Below are 14,907 nucleotides of genomic sequence, written 5' to 3'. Positions count from 1 at the left end.
AAAACACCTTGCTCCGGCACCTGGAACACCCCAGGGTCCAGGTGCAACCCTTGGACCAGGCCTGGCTTGAGCCAAGCCTTGCATGGCTCGGCCAAGGGTCCTTAACTCCCTACAACCTGCGCAGCCCCATATTCTGGACAGCCCCTAATGCTTTGCAAGATCCGACCAGCTCCGGCCACCAAAGGCCGGAGCTCCGGCACCTGGACCACCCCAGGGTCCAGGTGCAACCATAGGACCAGGCTTGGCTCAGCCAACCCCCCCCCCCCCCTATGGCAGAATCCGATCTCTCCTTCCTCCCAAAAATCTGCACTCGCACAACCTCTGTCCAGCCCATTCCAGCATGGTTCCAGCCACTTATAGCCGTTAACCACCCTACCAAAACCGACCCTAGGGACCCTAAATCAGACCCCAAACAAGGGTGCAGCAGTCTCGATCAAGCCATGGCCAGAAAGATTATTAACATGTGCCTTATATCACAAAAACGGGATTTCATGCATGGATAATAAATATAACCTTAAATTCTGAAAACACAAGCATCAACAAATCATTCATACTTAAAAATAGTTTATATGATTCAAATGGTGGCCAATAATGGATTCGAAACGTGCCTTGAGAATTATTTGGACGAAACGACGTAAACGACGCGTATCGGGCTCGCCGGGACGAACGAATCTTCTAAATAACCCAAAAACTTTTAACGCTCGGCTATGGGGCTAAGAAATATCTGATGGAACAATGAAGATGGTGGAGAAGAGGGTGATGGAGGCGGCTAGGGGATACGATTGTAGGTTTTGGGAGGGATCTTTGGGTAGATACTTAGGATAACTAGGTTAATTAGTTAATAAATAATTAGGATAGATAAATACTATAATTTAAACTTAAAATAAATACATGATAATTTTCTAAAAACTTAATAATCTCGAAATAATAAAATAGGATATTTTTAAAGGTTAATAAAAGTAATTAAAATAACTTATTTTGGATAAAAACTAGCACATAAATAAATATATATATAAATACCATAATTTTCTTCAAATTATACCTTAAAATAATATTTTAAGGCTCTTAAAAATCCCATAAAATATTTTGGATGAAAATAACATCTCGTCCGTCCACGGCCCCGCCTACGCGATCATAAAAATAAGATTTCTCAAATAAATTCATAAATCACATCAAACAGATTTAAATGCCGAAAGAAATTATTTAAAACATGCAAATAAATCACATAATTTAAAATAATCATTCATAAAAACAATTTAACACATTTTTACATTATTTTAAAATTATTAAATTCCCTAGTTATGCATGCGGATTTACGTGACGAATTTCTGGGCGTTACAATTCTCTCCCCCTTAAATGGAATTTCGTCCTCGAAATTGAAACGAACTCCAGGCAATAACAAGTTTCTTCGCGTAGTCCCGAATAGAGCAATCCAAAAACGACAAATTTTAATGCGTTAAGAAAAATTACCCGTGATGCGCAAAGTATCCGGCACTGCTTCCTCCGCCTGCATCACATAAACACGTCCGACAGCATTCTTCTTGGGACAGTGCAGCATGATGTGTCCTGGTTCCTTGCAATGATAGCACATGCCTGATCCCTTCATTCACGGCCTTGGATGGGGCTTCTGGCATTTCTGGCAAAGAGGTAGTGCTTCTGCACGAGGAACGATAGCTCCCTGCTGTCTCGGTGGATTTGGGCCCTTCAACGGCCCAATGGACTGCTTCTTTGCATCCTGCTGTGGATACGACTCGTGGTACGATGGTTGGAACTGTCTTTTCCTCTGCTGCTCCCTCAAGATCTCCTTCCTACCATCCTCGGATCTCAATGCCCTACTAACCGCTGCCTCATAAGTGGTGACGTCCATCATTCGTACATCATGCTTGATCTCCACCCTAAGCCCATCGATGAACTGTCTCATCTTTTCCTCGGCACTATCAGCAATCAGGGCACAAAATGACACCCCCTCTCGAACTGCTTGATGTACTCAACCACTGTCTTGTCCCCCTGTCGGAGACTCATAAACTCCCGGATCATGCGACTGCGCACATCCTCCGTGAAATACTTGGCGTAGAAGATACGCCTAAACTCCGCCCAAGTCAATGTAGGAAGATGTACTCCCCTGGCAGCACCCTCCCACCAAAGAGCTGCATCTCTCCTCATCATATAAATCGCACAGTTCACCATGTCGGCGTCAGTAATCCCCATGTATGCAAAGATGGACTCAAAAGAACGAATCCACCCCTCAGCCACCAATGGATCGGTGGTACCAGTGAACTCCTTCGGCCCCTTCTTCTGGAACCGCTCAGCAACGTCCTCCTCGTGGGACAGTCTAGGACGTGCAGCCTGCTGCTCCAACAGAGCAGTAATCCCTGCCATCATATTAGCATTGGCCTGCTCCAATGCTGCAAGAGGATTCTGCGGAGGTGGAGGTGGAGGTGGAGGTGGAGGTGGAGGTGGAGATTCCCCACGTCGGTTCATAGGTCTCGGAGGCATTCTGCACCACCACATATTTCTTTACGTAAATCGCCATGCATAACTAATTTTTTTTTTTTACTTTAAGACTGTCATAACTTTAAATTCTCATTTTCATAAATCATTGAAAATATAACTCCTGTGTCCCATGCATAAATCATAATTTAAAACACTTAAAACTTACAGACTGGCAGTGCGGTTTCTGAGCTCCGTGTAGCAGGCTAGTCACCCTCCAAGGACCAAGGCTCTGATACCAAATGAAACATCCTAGAACTTCTAGTGAAATTTTTTTTTTTTTAAATAACTCTCTAACTATAAAATAATAAATATAAATATATATATGCCCATACATATATATATTGTACTTTAAAAAAATACTTTACTTAATTTAAAATACATATACACAATAAATACAATAAAAGTACTCGCATGCAATTAAATACTTAAAATTAATTACTAAATAATCATTCATAAGATTGCCATATTAAAATTTCTAAATAATATTTCTTTCACCAAGATTAATGAAAACTTAGAAAATAAATACTTAAATCTAAAATCCATGCAGGTACGGAAAATCTATAATAATAAAACATATGCGGAAATAAATGTTCTAGTCTCAACATAAAATTCATCTTAGAGCAATGGTCACGGGTTCTAGCCGCTGGATACTCATACGCCCTCGCCGCCAGTCGGAAACACATTAACTTCATTAATATTCTGCTCACCTGCACCATTTAAATCTAGTGAGCCTAGAGGCTCAGCACGTTCTATCCTTAAAATGAAACCACACACAAGCACACATCATATAAAATACGTGAATATAAATATATGTGCATGATCTTAAAAATATATGCATATAGACATGAATAAATAATTATAATGCTTCATCATCATGCTAAACATAAACATCACATTTAATAAATCTCATAAAATGTCTTATCATAATTTCTTAGTTCTCAACAGGTCGTATCCATGTCGGTGGCATCATACTGAGCGATTGATCAATCTATAAACCAACGTACGCGGCGGTGGGGTTTCCACCTCTGTGCTGCCACTTCACCAGCCCTCTCAGCTGGATCCATAAGCTCATCATACTTATACATCATTAGGAAGGTCACCGGGCCCAGGTATCCCGGCCTCCAACCACATCACTTTCCACCTTCACTTCAACTTCCATAAAAATATTTTTCATAACATGCTCTTAAACTTATCATGAAAATTCTTAATGATGCATGAACTTAAAATTCTCATTATTTCTTTATTTTCATGAAAATTTGCCCGTAAATATATATTTAATTTATTTTCTTAAAAATCATACTTATATATCTAATAAAAATGCATGCATGAATTAAATATATATTTACGGACATTTATTTTTCAAGGACTTGTTCGAGCTGCTGACCACTAGACTTAAACTCAAAAATTCCTAGACTGGCTCAAAAACCCAAAAGCCCAACCTGACCTGGCCCATTAAGCTTCATGGGCCCCCAGGCCCATGAGAAACTAATGGGCTCACTTAAAATATAAATTAAGCCCATTAACTAATAAACTTAAAATTAAATTAATAAAATTTATTATTTAACCATTAATTATAAACTAGACCGATAAAATTATTAAACCCGACTCCACTTGGCCCAATAATTCTCATGGATCACACGGCTCATGACAAATTAGTGGGCTCATTTTCATAATTATTAAAGCCCATTAAATTAGTCTAATTAATTAATTAATCAGCCCAACCCATTAATTAATTTACTAACTTAAACTCTTAATTAATTAAAATAAAATACCCAAGCCTAATTAATAAAAATCTAGACACGGACTAAAATTAATTTGACCCATCAAGACGTGACCCGACCCGAACCCGGACCCAAGACCCAAGCCCGGACCTCCTAAAAAAAGAAAACCCATAACCCGAAATAAAAAAAAACCCACTTCCCAAACCCAATCATGCACGTACAGACTTCCCATGTTCTTCACTCCAAGCCATGTAGCAGCAGACTTTATGGCTTGCTTCCGACCATCTTCGGTCGCTGAATGGCCGGAGCTCCACTGCCCAGACGTAGCCCACGTCTGGGCGGTTCCAACGAACCAAGTCTCGCCTTGAACCGATCCCTACACCGCCCTAGCGACACACGATTCGAGAATCCCGAAACCGCCGACCCTACACTAATCCCCAATCTCATGCGGCAGCTGCCGCCTTAGCCATTAAAACACCTTGCTCCGGCACCTGGAACACCCCAGGGTCCAGGTGCAACCCCTGGACCAGGCCTGGCTTGAGCCAAGCCTTGCATGGCTCGGCCAAGGGTCCTTAACTCCCTACAACCTGCGCAGCCCCATATTCTGGACAGCCCCTAATGCTTTGCATGATCCGACCAGCTCCGGCCACCAAAGGCCGGAGCTCCGGCACCTGGACCACCCCAGGGTCCAGGTGCAACCATAGGACCAGGCTTGGCTCAGCCAAAACCCCCCCCCCCTATGGCAGAATCCGATCTCTCCTTCCTCCCAAAAATCTGCACTCGCACAACCTCTGTTCAGCCCATTCCAGCATGGTTCCAGCCACTTATAGCCGTTAACCACCCTACCAAAACCGACCCTAGGGACCCTAAATCAGACCCCAAACAAGGGTGCAGCAGTCTCGATCAAGCCATGGCCAGAAAGATTATTAACATGAGCCTTATATCACAAAAACGGGATTTCATGCATGGATAATAAATATAACCTTAAATTCTGAAAACACAAGCATCAACAAATCATTCATACTTAAAAATAGTTTATATGATTCAAATGGTGGCCAATAATGGATTCGAAACGTGCCTTGAGAATTATTTGGACGAAACGACGTAAACAACGCGTATCGGGCTCGCCGGGACGAACGAATCTTCTAAATAACCCAAAAACTTTTAACGCTCGGCTATGGGGATAAGAAATATCTGATGGAACAATGAAGATGGTGGAGAAGAGGGTGATGGAGGCGGCTAGGGGATACGATCGTAGGTTTTGGGAGGGATCTTTGGGTAGATACTTAGGATAACTAGGTTAATTAGTTAATAAATAATTAGGATAGATAAATACTATAATTTAAACTTAAAATAAATACATGATAATTTTCTAAAAACTTAATAATCTCGAAATAATAAAATAGGATATTTTTAAAGGTTAATAAAAGTAATTAAAATAACTTATTTTGGATAAAAACTAGCACATAAATAAATATATATATAAATACCATAATTTTCTTCAAATTATACCTTAAAATAATATTTTAAGGCTCTTAAAAATCCCATAAAATATTTTGGGTGAAAATAACATCTCGTCCGTCCACGGCCCCGCCTACACGATCATAAAAATAAGATTTCTCAAATAAATTCATAAATCACATCAAACAGATTTAAATGCCGAAAGAAATTATTTAAAACATGCAAATAAATCACATAATTTAAATAATCATTCATAAAAACAATTTAACACATTTTTACATTATTTTAAAATTATTAAATTCCCTAGTTATGCATGCGGATTTACGTGACGAATTTCTGGGCGTTACAACTATTTCCTTATCAGTTGAGGAATAGTATCATTCAATTTAAGAAAGCAGTCTTCAAAGACGATCCAGTATTAACATTGAGTATTCATTCAACCCTTCCAGATTGGGATAATGACAGATTCTACCAACCAATGGTATATATCCAATGCCGAAGAAATAAAGAAAAATTCTTATTCGAATGATCAAATGAAGAGAAACCAGTAATTGATATCTCAACACTTCCTGAGATAAAGAATAAAGACATTGATTGACATGATCTCAAAGACAGGAAATATTGATGGAAACTCAAAGATTAAAATAAATTTTGCAACCAGTAAAATTTTATTAACCACTGGACATAAGGAGACGATCCAAAAGAAAGAACAAGACATGTTAGCTCAATTCGAAGCTCCAATCTATGAAGCAAGAGTTGACATGACTCAAGAAACCCAACAAATGCTATGTCAAAGACTAGGAACAATGATTTCCACTCATAAATGTGGACATTGTCAATCCATTCAGACAAAAAAAGCAGCTGTCAAAGAAGACAAACCAATAAAAAAATGGTCCAAATGTACCAGTGATTCAGAAAGTGACACAATGTAAAAACAAACAAACTCGTGGACCACACCACACGTGAAAGGCATCCACTCAGATGTTAAATGAGCTGTTTTCCATTATGTAGTGTCGGGTGGCCCCCTTTTTTCTTTATTTTAATTCTGTATGCGTTTCTCCACGCCTATAAAAGGAGATGTTTTGTGCTGTAAATGAACAAGTTGAAGTTTGAGTATCTCTCTCTTCATAAGTTTCTTACAATCTAGTTCATACAAGACGTATGAAAATTATCAGAAACTAAGAAACATAAAATCATAAATAAATCTAGCCTTATGGCAACTAGCTAAACAAGCTGGGCGTAAGGAGGAAGAAGGCTGGAAGCCAAGGATTGAAAGATCCGTGATCAAAGTAAACCTGGAGATCCAAAAAATGAGTACCGTTTGATCAGGTGATCGCTAAGGGAAAACAAGGATTTGGTCTCTGCTTTAAATCAAGGATTGATCAACCAAGGTAACCTTCTTAAACCTCCTGCTGCCCCTATTAAAAATTTGAAAACTCATCATACTATAATCTTGTCATTATTTTTTATAAGAAACAGAAAGATGATCATGAATATGATACATTTCATGAATTTCATATAAATAATTTTGATTTAACTATTTTCGAATCAGTTTATCAATTAAAATTCATAATAGTAACCAATGAATGGAAACAAATTGGATTCAAGTCTTTTATCTGTTATAAATAAATTTGTAAATATGCTTGGAATTATTATTAAATTAGAAATATGCATTTTAAGAGAAGAAATCAAGCTCATGATCAAGGATTCCGCAACCTGGTATCAAAGCCTTTATTAAAATAGATTACTAATGCCTGGATTAACCTTAGATATTGAGATTAAAAATTTATTTGATAAAATAATCTTACTAAAAGATTTACGTCAAATAGACCAATATTGAAATAAAATAAAAGATCTCCAAACTCTCTATTTCAAAAATCATAAAGAAAAACATGGAAAATGATAATATAAATTTTTGAAAATGAAAAGATTGAAAACATAACAATTTGTTATGAATAAGAATAAACTTTGTTATCGAAATCCGATCAACAAAAACAAAATAATAAAACTAACAATTTTTACTAAATGGAAAATATATGAAAATACAAAAATGAATATCTTTAATTTATATTCTCAAAATATAAATTTTGATATAGAAAATTGTGAAAATAATTTGAAACATCTTAAAAATTGTCAATCTTCAATTGATAGTTTCAAAAATTTTCAGAATTTATTAGAACAAATAGATTCAACAAAAAGACTTTTAATAGCCTTCAGAAAATTAAGAAGTTATATCATCTGTTAAAATGACAGAAGTAACTATTCCAAATCAAAACAGTCAGATTGATGAATCTGAAGAAAACCAAGAGTATAATTTGAATATTATATTTAATCAAAGTAAGTTTGCTGAAATACAGAAAACATGATTTTCTAGTTCAAAAACTAATCTAATAGATCAGCCAGGAATATTAAGTAAGATTTCAAATTTTATTAATCCTAGAAAAAATTTAATTTATTATTCAATTCGTACAAAAGAACGATCATGTAAAATAAATAATAAATTAAGGTCTAATACTCTGAAGTTATTAACAACTCAAGATATTGATACCATCATGGAAAAAGCCAGTGAAAAAGAACGATCTGAACTAAAATATGTTCATATCGGAGGAATTGAAATAATAGTATCAGCCCACTACCGAGAAGGAATAGATACACCAATTGAAATCACAGTTCGTGACAAAAGGATACGTAATCTTGAGGATTCTATCCTTGAGAAAATTGAAGGAAACTTATGTTACAAAAAGATGAAATTTTGTATTTATCCACAATACAACATATCTATTTTTGATAAAAACATAAATAACGTTTTAACATTAGATTATTACTTTTATAGAAATCATCTTATGTTAACAGAAAACCATCCGATCAATATAAACTATGTTGTCGGTTTAGCAATAAGTAATAATTCTCAAATAGGAATAATTTCAACAAAACCAACTATTTCTGTTGAAAGAATGTTTGAAAATATTACAAGAATTGAACACCCTCGAAAAGCATTTATTTAAGAAATAAATCCTTATAAAAGATGGAGTTCAGATGACCTCCAAATCACAAAACAGTCTGTACCAAGAAGATCATTATCATTTGCAAGAAATGATGAAGATATTCTTGAAAAGATTGGAACAATGAATCAAAATATTCTTAAAATTAAACAAGTCATTGTTAATGAGTCAACTTCATCACAATGACGCCCTTAATAAAATTAAAAAAAGATCTAGGAGATTTAGAAAATAATATTAATAAGATCAATCTATCAATACAAAATTAGAGAAAAATGTCAAAGAATATATTGATTTAGCCACGACTAGATTAATAATTGAGTAAGAAAGACATAACAATGAAATATTAAAATATCTTAAGGAAATTCTTCCAATAGATAAAGACAAAAGAAAAATGGAATAAGAACCACCATTCAAAATTGAATCGTGGTATAGAAATCCCCTTAATTATGAAAAACATAAGTATGGAGATGTTAAGTGAAACAGACCAATCTGATTTTGAACAAATATGAATAAATACAGAAGAATTATATTATTCACATCAGGAATCAGAACAATATAGAGATATGGATATTTCAGAATCAGAATCCGAAGATGATTCTAGACCACAATTAAATCTACGAACATATGTAGAAGGTAGTGGCGGAAGAGATGATGAATAATTTAAATATAACAGAGACCAATACTCTGGATCTTATAAAGATGTTAGAGACATTCTTAGAGAATCAAAAACATCAGGATTTGTGAAACAAAATATTTTAAATTTAGGTTGTTCAACAGCTAAAGAAAGAAAATCAAAGATAGATCATTGGGCAAATGAACTATCAGTACAAATTCAATTAACACCATTATTAGATAAAAGTGAGAATATTCAAGTTTTAACTCATGGGATGATAAATTAAGATGACATTGGTAGGAGCAGTCAGAACTTGGGCTGAAAACATAGTAATCACTAATCTACCACAAGAAATGACAGAACATCGATATTTTGAACTATTCGTTGATGCCCTGCATCAAGAATTTTTAGGAGTATCCAATAATGATGCTAATCTGGTAGCTAAGAACATAGAACAAAATAGAGCAATTTTTATTCTAGATAATATTAAATTATGCAATTTATGTTACTTAGAAGAATTTATTTGTGATTATGAAACAAACTATTATCAGTTAATAGATGCTGATAAAAAGGAATATTATAAATTAAGTATTTTTAATAAAATACCTAATATACCAATAAACTGTAAAGATGAATTTTTAACTAGTCCTTATGCTAAAACATTAGGAGGAACTATTAAATTAATCAAAGACATAATAACAAAGAAATGTCATGAAGTAACATTAAATAAAAGAATCTCTAAATCATACAAACAAAACAATAATCTTTGTTGTGATAAAATGGAATTCACAGTAAAAGAGTATGGTTGCAAGACTAATAAACCATATAAACATTTAAAAAGACAAAAACAAACTAAATTCAATAAAACTTATAAATCTTTTAATAGAAAATTCATTCCTTATAAGAAAAATAAATTTAAAAGGAATTTTTTCAGAAAACCTTATAAAAGAAAATTTTATAAAAAGTTTGATAACAAAAAACCACATTGCCCAAAGGGTAAAGGAAAGAACTGCACATGTTGATTGTGCAACGAAGAAGGACATTATGCGAAGGAATGTCCAAAACGAAATGAAAAGAAAAATAAAGTTAAACTTCTTGAAAAAATATATACTATTGGATTCTATCCGGTAGAAACAATTGAATTTTCATCCGACGATGAAAATATTTATTATCTTGATGAATCAAGTGAATCAGATTTCGAATCTGATTCCACATCTAATAATTCAAGAAATAATAATGATTAAAATAAGGACAAAGACATTTTTGGAAAATGCAACCCTAGATACTAAACTCAAACTTTTATTTGGCTTGGCCGCTTGGGTACCTATTTTCAAGTTGCCCATAATATAATTGTACAATAATCGTTCTCGTACATTAAAGATTAAACAATTACAGAAAATATCCTTTTGGGGATGTATATCCATTAACATTTTACATACGAAAAATATGAATTCAACATATTAATTTCTCAATACTAAAGTCAACCCCATCTTACCTAAAAAGGAATCAAATGAACTTTGTAGATATGTTTTTGTCTAGTATTTCATAAAAATGGACGGAGACCTACGGGTTATAAAATTAATTATTAATTTAAATTAAAATAGAGAATTCAAAGAAATAATAAATGTTTTTCAAAATTAATTATCAATTAAAAAATTCATAAAAAGAAAAATACCTCCATAATTAAAATAATATTTTAACGTGATGTTGTAATATTAATTTGCAATGGTCACGCAAGGGTCCAATCTTAGGGATTTCAAACTACGGGCAATGCTCAAAATATAGCCGCTTAAATGGACCTTGTCTCCTGGATCAACGCACAATTGGACAAAAGGACTCTCATTTATATCAAATCTTCAAGAGTTTTTATTTTGATCGAAAGTTGACCAAATAAAAGTGAAAAAGAGAAGAAAAATTAGTAGAGCTGTCGATTTCTTGTGATCCACTTTCCAAAAAATACATATTTCTTGTCAACCACTCTTCTGTTTTTTATTTATTTATTTGAATTGAATTTTAATCCTACAAACCAATAAAATCTAGAAGATGATCATTAGAAAAAGACTAATGATGTTAATATCCTCCATTCCTACGTCAATTAGTGGAAAGAAATATACGTCAAACTGTGTTCGAAACGGTGGAATAAAACGTTTGATTAATAATGAGAAGTTCAATCTCCTCCCAACATATTTTTTGGAACATGCTACATAAAACTTGTCCGATATCATTTGCTTTGCTAATATGATTTAAATGTAATTATTTTAAATTAGAAAATTACCCAAAACCGAAGAAAAGATACCCGCGGATTAAAATATAATATATTCTTAATGGAAGTAATGACCACGAGAAGTGTTCTTTTAGAAAAAATATGGAAAAGTTTGAAACTTCTCAACTTAAGATAATCAATCATTCACACTTTTTAAAAAGGATAGTCAATCATTCATATATGCTCTATTCCATTTATTTGTTTTTTTCACACTTCTTAATCACAATATATACACTTTTATTTACGTTGTTTTTGGTATCCAAAATTAAACAGGATTGTGGGTAAGTTTTCGTGTTATCCCGTTGTTTGATAGCCTTTTTTATATTAAACCAACATAATCTATTTAAAAAAAAAACTTTAGGTATATTAAAGTAGGTTAAATAAACTTTTGTCTCACCCTGGTATTACCCATCTTTATTTATATCTTACACGTTAATTTCATGAATACTTTTTTCCCCGACCTAAAAATCACACCGCCATATTCCAGACGATGGTAGAAGAAAAATGCTTCATTAAGAAATCTTCCAATCGGACTTTTAATTATTATTATTATTATATTATTAAATTTAAAAACCATGAAGCTGGACTCGTGATTAATAAAGACGGCCTCCACGGCTCCACCTAATTATTTGATTATATATGTCTTGTTTTCTTTACTAATAATATACATATGTAAACTAAGTTTTGCAAAAACGTAAAATCATTTTTTAATGAATTTAAGAAAAAAATAAAACAATAATAAAGGGTGATGCTACATGTACACGAAGTGTTACACGTTGGGTTACACGTTACACTTGATATTACATAAATATCCTTGATGTATTTTGGAAAGAATTTTTTCAAATAAAGTGGATAAATAATTTTGTAATTTCATGTGAAGTGTGTAATCCAACGTGTAATCTTCCATATACATGTAACATTTCCCAATAATATGTTCATAAACTTTATATTAATTCCAATTTTTTTCTTAATCCACGTGGAAAAACAAAGATATACATTATGACTAGAAAGATAGTATCGATATTGTAATGTAAGTCAGCAATACAAATTTTTTTTTTCTCCTATATAAACATATCATGAGCACCAAAAATAAAAATTGTCATGATTACTTAATTTTCTTATTTTCTCGAACTGGTGAGGATTGAAAGTTATGAGATCAGAAAGAGTGGCTTCTAAAACTCAAAGTCAAAAGAAGGTTGAAGAAATATTAGTCAAATTTATGTTGTATATGCGGATCATGATTACAAAGAATAAATAAAGAGAGGAGGAGACATTTATGTTTTTCTATCTATAATAATTATTACGACTATATATATGTCTTTATTTTTTTAAAATACCTTTATTTTTTAAAACATGATTATTATATGGGAAAATGATTTTAAAATCCCTTTCAACCATTCAAACTTTATCTTAACTCCCTACCCATAATTTTTTTTATTTCAACTCCCTAGTGATCCTCAATTTTGAATTAATTATAAATTAGTAACTAATCCTTTGTACGTGACATTGTTAAACCTATTGAACCAGTTCAGGTCATGCAGAACTATTGGTTACGCAAGGTTTCCAGCCGATATACTCTGGATTAGGGTCCAACATGCTTCCGTAAGATGAATTAAATTCAAAACCTCTTTGACCAAAATGTCGTCGGGTCATACCTGCCGAATTTTACAAAGTGCTCCTCACACTCCAACCACGCAGTCGCAACAGATGATTTCTGCACAAGCTCTTACAACGACACCCAACACAGCCTTAATTCGTTTTCTACCTTAAGGCGTATGTTATATGAATTTAATTATAAAATATGAGCACGAAAGAACAAGAGACTTAGAAAAATTATTCAGACATTATATTATTACATAAATCAACTCCTTTGAAGAGGAGAAGACAACTTGTTTAGCTACTCATAGTAGCCTTGTTCTTGAAATACATAAACAGAAAGATTAATATAATAGAAAGAGAAATATTACAACAATTTATTTGTAAGAAAACTGAAGGGAATGCTCGATGTCTTCAGCTTCTTTGAACGCTTGTATTTATAGCTGAGGTTCCACTCGTTTCACCGAGAAACTTCAGGGAATCTTACAGCTATTTGTCTTGTCCTTCTCTGCCATTATTAACGGCATCTTTAGCTAGTGGATGAGTCACCCATTATTCGCCTTGTCTTGTTATGCCATTATTGATGGCATTTTTTGTTAGTGGAGAAGTCACATGTCGTCCTTTTTCTTTTGGTTTTATCCTCCTCACATGCCTTTTTTATTGGTGTCGGGGCATCTTCTGTTTTTGCAGTGGTCCCCGAAAAAAACGCATCTTTGGTGGTCCATGTCCATCTTTGCTTGTCTCGGAAAAATCTTTTCGATCTGTTCGGGGTCTGAAAGTTTTTCCGAACTCCGGTTCCTTCTGATTAGGACATTCTGGGCAGATAACCTCTGACCATCTTCCTATGTGAGCCATGTTACAAAATTTCCGGCGAGTTTCTTTGCTCCCCGGCAGCTTGTTGTTCCACAAAAAGTTTCTCTTCTTTTCGAAGAGTTCTTCCGCGAAAGCCGTAATTTTTCCTGTCATGGTATTTAACAGGAATGATTCATTCACAGAATTCTGGTAGAATTTGAACGGAAATTTGACTTTGTCCATCTCGGTGAGACAGACCCAAATACCTCAAGCCCTTCTGGTTGAGATTTCATTTTCTCCAAAAGTGGAGACTAGGGGTATTTCTTCAGCTTTAGGATCCTTGATAAATTTATGACTCGTCATATCAGGTCTCCTTAGCTTGATGAAATGGAAGGGTTTGTGTGATCCTTTCCCAGTTGGTTCTGGAGCTGCACTGAAGAAATATAATTCTAGCACATCTCCTCTGGACAAATTATCGTTATTTGCCCATGTTTCTTGTACTGTTTCCTGGATCCATTTTGGTAACTGTGATATCTCTGGGAAGCTTGGTGACGTTGTATAAACTGAGGCCAAAGCCCCAAATTCATACCAGAGCTTTACATCCTTAGGATTGACATTGTTTTTTAGCCAAACCCTTGGATATATTCCTGCAACATCAACCCTGCAAGTGTTCGGGTTGATTTCACTCCTTGTCTTCAATTTCTCCCATTTCTGTTGAAAAACCTGGAATGGGAAAATAATGTCTGGGTTAGTATCAATCTTAGATTTACCCTTGTCAGTGTTGGGCCTAAGATTGATCTCTTCCTCTTTTACCCCAGAGGCGAAGGGTTGACTTGATGAGTATTTCTCATCAATTGTTGCTTCATCCAATTCATCAAAAGCTGATGATAGATTAGCATTTGTTTCTTGGGTTTTGGAATCCTCAACCCTTTGTTCTACAACCGGTGGTTGTATTTTTCCTTCTTA

The sequence above is a fragment of the Henckelia pumila genome, chromosome 4, assembly GCF_033568475.1.
Source record: "Henckelia pumila isolate YLH828 chromosome 4, ASM3356847v2, whole genome shotgun sequence".
NCBI classification, from domain to species: Eukaryota; Viridiplantae; Streptophyta; class Magnoliopsida; order Lamiales; family Gesneriaceae; genus Henckelia; species Henckelia pumila.
Note: the sequence above shows the minus strand (reverse complement) of the source record.